The sequence below is a fragment of the Choloepus didactylus genome, chromosome 1 (genome assembly GCF_015220235.1).
Source record: "Choloepus didactylus isolate mChoDid1 chromosome 1, mChoDid1.pri, whole genome shotgun sequence".
In the NCBI taxonomy this organism is placed as follows: domain Eukaryota; kingdom Metazoa; phylum Chordata; class Mammalia; order Pilosa; family Megalonychidae; genus Choloepus; species Choloepus didactylus.
Window position 1 is genome coordinate 141,266,466 of NC_051307.1, and position 7,186 is coordinate 141,273,651.

A 7,186-nucleotide genomic window follows, 5' to 3' on the forward strand; every position below is an offset into this window, starting at 1 on the left:
GTAGTGTTGGCGATATGTAATTTTGAAAAGAAATCTACCAGCATGTCTATACTCTCCGTCCCAATCCTACCTTGCCATAATGATAAAGGGCAGGAATGTGGCTGGTGATTCCCATGTAAACATGTCCAGACCAGGCTCTAAATAGATTGTGTCATATTCTCTAGTTCTTCATTTTGTCTGACACATTTTATTGTCTTAAGATTCTACTTCCTCCTCTGGATTGTGTGTTCAACAAGAGCAGAATTCCTCTCCGATTCAGTGCTCTGTCCATAGTGCATGGTATCTGGACTGGCATAATGAGTTCAGTGAAGATTTGTGTGTTAAATAAATAAAAGAATGCAATAATGGTTACCATATCTGAACATTTAGTGGATGCCAGGAACTACAATAATCTGTTTTTATGTTCTTTATTTTTTAGTTCTGAATTTTATACCTTCATATACTTTAAAGAATCAAATAATTCTGCAACTTTTATTACAAAAATAAAGAAAGATGTCCTACTATTCTCCCCTCCTTATATAAAATCACTTTCATTTATTTTGGCTGTTTGTTTTTGGGTTCATTTCAATGTTTTTAAATTTCGTGCTTGTATTGTTAATTCTTGAACATTCACTTTTAGGCTTTTTCTATTGACTTTCTACCAGGGAAGATGAAGAGTGATGTCTCTTTCCTACCCACCCCCCACACTCCTGTACCATAAACAGACACCTTTCTCATTAACCAATTCTTCTACTATAGTCATACTGTAATTTTGGTTAGATCAATATGAAGTGTTACATTATTACAACTGTTAACAGCTGAGCTATATTATAAACTATGATGACTTTTCCTTTTCTACCTGATTGCAACCCTGGAGCACTTCACAATTTTTCTATCAGGGCCTTTCTATACATGCTATTCCCTCTGCTTGGAATACCTGTATCCCTCCTTCACACTTGTTTTAAACATATATATTATTACCCCCCCAACTTGCCTTTGACATAAAAGGCAGCATATTATTAAAATAGAGTAAATTCTTAGTATTAGAGTCTGTTTATCTGTGCATAACATTTGTCCATTCAACAAATATCTACTGAGTGTCTACTATGGGGTAGGTGCTGTTCTAGGCCTTGGGGATAAATCTGTGAACAAAGTAAGGTCCCCATCTTGCATTTTAGTGGGACTCAGATACTGTAAGTCTTCAACCTAACCAAGACAATTGCTTCTGAGTGTAACACCATTTTTAAAATGAAAAACTAATTTAATATCACCTAATATTGAAAACATATGCTCATCTGTAAGGAGCTCGTAGATATGCAAGTAAAATGCTTACCCAGCTGAGTTTTAACACCTCCTTTAAGTCACTAGATTTTCATTTAATAAGTCACCTTCTCAGGGTTGCTGAACAGAACTAGAGGCCCCAAATTAGTGCAAATCAAAAGTCAAGCCACAAACAAGTGGAACTTTACGGAGCAATCAAATACAGGAATAACCAAGCTTGATCTCAAATCCTCTAAGTAAAGTCACGATCCTACATATTTAAAAGCTTTAGTTGTTTATTTCTAAACATAAAGATCTCATCTTGTGGCCACTGAAACTCTTTTCTATCACTCACTATGTGCTACTGAAACTAACCCTTTTCTTCTCCTGTGGCCATGAGCTTTATTATCTTTTAGTACCATGCTGAAGATCTTACCTACTTGTCCATCCCTTAATCTATGTAGTTTGCTGTCATTTGCTAAATTTTCTGCCTACCTGTGGGTGACCAATAACATAGTTGGCTAGTTCAGGAAGACCTAGATCATTGATTTAAGGTGTGTGACAAACAAAGTGACACCCATATTTTACTTCCACTTCCAGAGAAAGCAGCTCCTCATTACCAGTATTGATTCTGTAAACATGTCACTGCTGGTAAATACCTGTCTGACAATATCTGCTTAATGAAACTCTGAGAGATGACAAGCCTGTCATTAACCTTTAGAGCAAGTGATTGTGGTAAAGCCAAATTTATCATTTATAAAAATTACTTGTCAATGTGTTATGGATCATTTACCTAAAAGACAAATATTAGTGAAGTAGATTTGGACCTTGAAGAACTAAGTCTTCTGAAAATAAGAAGCTAAAATAATTGACAATCACTAATTCTAGAATAGAAAAGAGGCCTAAATATTTGCTAAAAGAATGCAAAAACCTTTTCATGGGTCCAGACTCAGGGACATGTAAATCAACAACAACATTGAAAAAAGAATCATCCTAATTGTGCAAAGAGACTCTACCAGGAAAGCAATAAAATTTTATTTATTTATACTTTTATATTTTAATGAGGAATTTCTCATAAAACCTGACATTTATTATATTCTTCAAGAATAGTTTATGTAGTTTAACGAGTTTCTTCTTTCATTTTAGTAAAATAAAAAGTAGAGAAAGTCATCAAAGCAGGTTATCTAGAATTACGTTTACCAGGTCTTTCTATTATAAGTACTTTGGAACCCAGTGCAAGATCCTAAATGGCTTTAAAGCATTTCATAAAGTTTTTAAAAGGTGTTTAATAATCAGAGCCTTCTCATCACCCTCAAGTCTCTCCATCAGTGGTCCTTGGCCACCTGAGGTTTTGAAAGTTCCCCAGTTTGTTCAGTGTGAGCCAGCGCTGAGGCCAGGTGTCAGTGTTTCTCAAAGTGGCTGAAAATTAGCTGCCTCAGAATCACCAAGGACCTTGTTAAAACTGCGTGTCCCTGGCCTTTACTCACATCATACTGAAATCAGAGTCTTTGGAGATGGACCTTGAAATCTATGTTTTTAAAAACATAACTGTTACTCTCATGGTTGCTTTCATGGCTAAGTGGAAATGCAGTCAAGAATCATCATTTTTTCCCCTTTCTTCTTATTAGAAGACTTCTGAAATGCAAATGACAGTCCCAGAACTTCAGCTTTACTTTGGTCTTAAGTGATAAGGCTTGTTATCAAGATTTGTCTTTCACCCTGCTTTGCTCAAGTCTTTGAGGTCTCAGGCTGGCTAATTTCTTTATATAACAGAGGAAGGTATCACTCCTACCTTTTAATTTGGTATTAGCTTAATAAGAATTCAAGAAAATGAATTATTTGAGGAAAAAAATGCCAATAAAATCTGGAGTTGTCAAGAATTCAGTAAAATAGGCAATCCCATGATGCACTACCATTTGGAATAGAAATTGATAAAATCTTTTTGGATAATTTGTTAGAGCAACTGATAGAGATGGAGCCAAAATTTATCATTTATAAAACTTACTTGCTATAAAGGGGCTTAAAATGTCCATGCCCAGAAATCTCACTTGTAAAAATTTAACTCAAGGAAATGATACAATTTGCATATAAAGAATTATGTTCAATGATACTCATCCCCACATTATTTATGATAGTGAAAATAGAAGAAACTGCAACAATATAGTTTTAGATGATAGCATAATAGTATGAGTATGCTGGAGTAGTCACCATGTATAATTCCATGAGGAAATGCTAATGCATATTCTTGAAAAAAGCAACTTCAAAATATATACTCTATGCAGTATGAACTTGGTTTTGTGGAATAAAATAAGTAAATGCACAGAAAGAAGATGGGAATGAATCATCAAAATGTTAACTGTGGTTATATCTGGTGAAATTGAGTGATTATAATTTTCTCTCTTTTGCTTCATGTTTTCAAAATTTCTACAGTAAAATGCACTTACCTTTACAATAAGATGAAAATAATAAAAGTCATAAAATAACAGACAGTCCTATTAAAGGCTTTATCTATCTTTGTCAAATTATTATTATTATCAGGAACCCAAGGAAGAGAGATAGACCATTTCTTTCTCTCCCTCTTTTCTTCCTTCCTCTCTCCTTCCCTCTCATCCATGTTTTTTATTGTTCTTCTTGTTGTTTCCTTAGCACTTGATTAGTGAAAATATCAGCTTGGCTCAGATTACTTTACAAAGATGTGTCCTCCTTTTATTCACAGATATTTCCCGATTACTTATTACCATCATGTCACATCTGGCTTTCTTTTATTTCTCCCACATACTTTTATCCCATTCTTCTTTCAGGGAGATTTCCATCACTCCTGGTTTTTAAAATCTCATCAATAGTTAGTGGTTGGACAAATAACATTTTTTAATTTCCTAGAACAATTTACATGAACCAGGTGAGAGACAGATAGCCAGGATTTAATCACATAGGAGATTTAATTTACTTTTAGCTTTTACAAAAGTTTTAATTTTCCTTTTAAAGCTGTACAATTAATCCTACTTGCTTTATTCAAGTACGTTTAGAATATAATTTGTCCTTGGCTGGGAGGAGTGGAATGAGAGATTTGTTTGCATTTATTCCCAGAGAGGGACTCAGGATGAGAAGATCACCAATCCAAGTCTGACCTTTCAGAAATGAGTAGTTTCAGATGTCAAGTACTCCCCACTTGGCTTGGCATCATCAGGTAGGGAAAGGAGGCACAGGTAATTCATGAGGTCTGTGGTTTTTGTTGAGTTCCTTGCTCTTTATTGAATGGCCAAAGTCATTACTCCATTATTCAAGGGTTTGTTTTGTTGTTTGTTTTCTATAGTTTGGAATGCCAGGTATTCTGTGCTCTCCTATTTTCTTCTCTGTCAAGTTTTAGCCCCTCTGCTGCTCATTGTGCTTATGTCCCAATGCGGGGTTAGAAGGAGGCTGGTAAAATGTCAGAATTCCAAGTGGAGCTGAGGAATAACATGATGAGAGGTTGTTCTAGTTTGCTAATGCTGCCAGAATGTAAAACACCAGAGATGGATTGGCTTTTATAAAAGGGGGTTTATTTGGTTACACAGTTACAGTCTTAAGACCATAAAGTGCCCAAGATAACACATCAGCAATCGGGTACCTTCACTGGAGGATGGCCAGTGATGTCTGGAAAATCTCTGTTAGCTGGGAAGGCACGTGGCTGGCGTCTGCTCCAAAGTTCTGGTTTCAAAATGGCTTTCTCCCAGGACATTCCTCTTTAGGTTGCAGTTCCTCAAAAATGTCACTCTTAGTTGCACTTGGGATATTTGTCCTCTCTCAGCTTCTCCAGAGCATGAGTCTGCTTTCAATGGCCGTCTTCAAAATGTCTCTCATCTGCAGCTCCTGTGCTTTCTTCAAAGTGTCCCTCTTGGCTGTAGCTCCTCTTCAAAATGTCACTCACAGCTGCACTGAGATCCCCCTGTCCATCAGCTCATTTATATGGCTCCACTGACTCAACTTAGACTCACCCTCAATAGGCGGAGCAACACCTCCATGGAAATTATCCAATCAGAGTCATCACCCACAGCTGGGTGGGGCGCATTCCAAAGAAATACTCAAAGAATTACAATCTAATCAACACTGATAATGTCTGCCCACACAAGATTACATCAAAGATAACAGCATTTGGGGGACACAGTATATTCAAAGTGGCACAGAGGTTATGACTTTGCTTCTCCTCAGAGAGATCACTTCTACTTGTTTTCATGTCTTGGATAGTCTCCATTGATGGGTAAGCCAGAATTTCAGTTCATGTGTTGAATGCCTGTGAAGGTTCTGCTGCCTCAGAGAGGGAAGGGAAAGAAAGAAGAGGGGAAGAGAGACAGGGAAAGGAAAAGGGAAGGAAGAGGAGGGAACAGAGGGGAGGGAAGAGAGAGAGAGGGAAGGGGAAGGACACTTCCTTGGTTTTTTTTTGGGGGGGGGGGGTTGGGGCTCCATAATTAAAACTTTGTTGAAAAACTGACACCAAAATAGGAGATCACTGCTGTATACCTTAAAAACCAAACACAATTATAGTATCTTGGAAGAGTATCTAGAATAACTGAATTGATAATGGAACAAAAATTGCAATGTAACAGAAATTCCACAAGTTGAGTGGATTGTTAGTGTTGTTTCCTTCTAAATGAACGTCCGTCTGTGAGTCTGTCCTTTCCTCCCACAGTCTGGCACAGTGCTGTTGAAGAACCTACACAAAGAACCACTGCCAGCACGGCTGAAAACCATGGTCAATCTTGTCACAACCTGGACACTTTACAGCCACAAAAGAAGAGTTCGGACTTTGAACTAGCCTTTTCTTGGTATGTTTTTTCTTTTTCTCTTCCAAGGATGGATGTAGTAAATCTCTGGCCAAAGGCATGTCAATCCTCTCACAAGCCCAGCCTTTCCAGATCTGAACAGCACACCATCTCTTTCCCTGTCTTTTAACTTGTTTTCCTTTAGAATGTACAGCATCTTCATCTGAACAGTGGCCTAAAGAGCTCTCCTACCCCATTCCTTTGTCCTACCTGACCCTCCTTTCTCCTAGAGAAACCTAGGAAGGGCATTCTGGCCTTCTATGGCAAGGTGTCCTGTTCCCTTGAGTGCTGGGCTTGCTCCTACCCACTCTGCTATAAATTCTGGGAACCTTTGATCTCCAGGTTTAACTCAACCCACATGCCTAGGCCAACATGGACCCGGAAGGACTGTAACTACCAGTGGGAGTTAGTCTTATTATCGCTTGTTTCACATTCCTGGCCTGAGCCCCTGGACACCTGCATGAGTTACAGGATTCCTTCTTTGTAGTGTTCTTAAATTACTTTGCATACATTCTCTCTGCAACTTGACATATTTAGCAATCCACTGACAAATCCTTTTCACACAGATATACTTGAAAAGGGGGCAAAATTTTTTGCTTATGGAATATTTTAAGCAGATTTGGAACATAATGAAAAACAGTTTACAGTCTATTGATAATAGCTACCACTTATTGGTGGCTGCTGTGTGTCAGGCACTATGTTAGGAACTTCAAATACCTTATGTCTAATATTCTCACAAGAGCTGCAAAGTAAATAACACTGTTATTGTCCCCATATTACAGGTAAGGAGACTAAGGCAGAGAGAGTTAAGTCACACAACTAGTAATAGGTAGAATCTAAATTTTGATTTCAGATGTAAACCCAGTCATTTCAAGTATTACACCCAAGCCCACTTTGGCGCTACTATAAATGAATATTGTTTAACAATGTCTGGTATATCTAGTAACTTTAAGGATCTACCTGGAGTCAGATTGATAACATTTTGACCACTGCCCATGTGAAGTTGGGCAAATGTCTTAATCTCTGTGAGTTTAAGTTTCTTCACCTACAAAATGGGATTATTTGAGGAGTAAATAAGAACCTGGGTGCCAAGAGTCCTGCCAGAAGGAGGCTTTCACTATGACTATTCATCCTCATTCATGCCCAGT

The 7,186-nt window shown here is 37.7% G+C and overlaps 1 pseudogene; it reads right to left on the reverse strand.

Moving 5' to 3' along the window:
• Positions 1-5,846: 5,846 nt before the first annotated feature.
• LOC119527426 lies at positions 5,847-6,100 on the reverse strand (annotated as a pseudogene).
• Between the last annotated feature and the right edge of the window lie 1,086 nt (positions 6,101-7,186).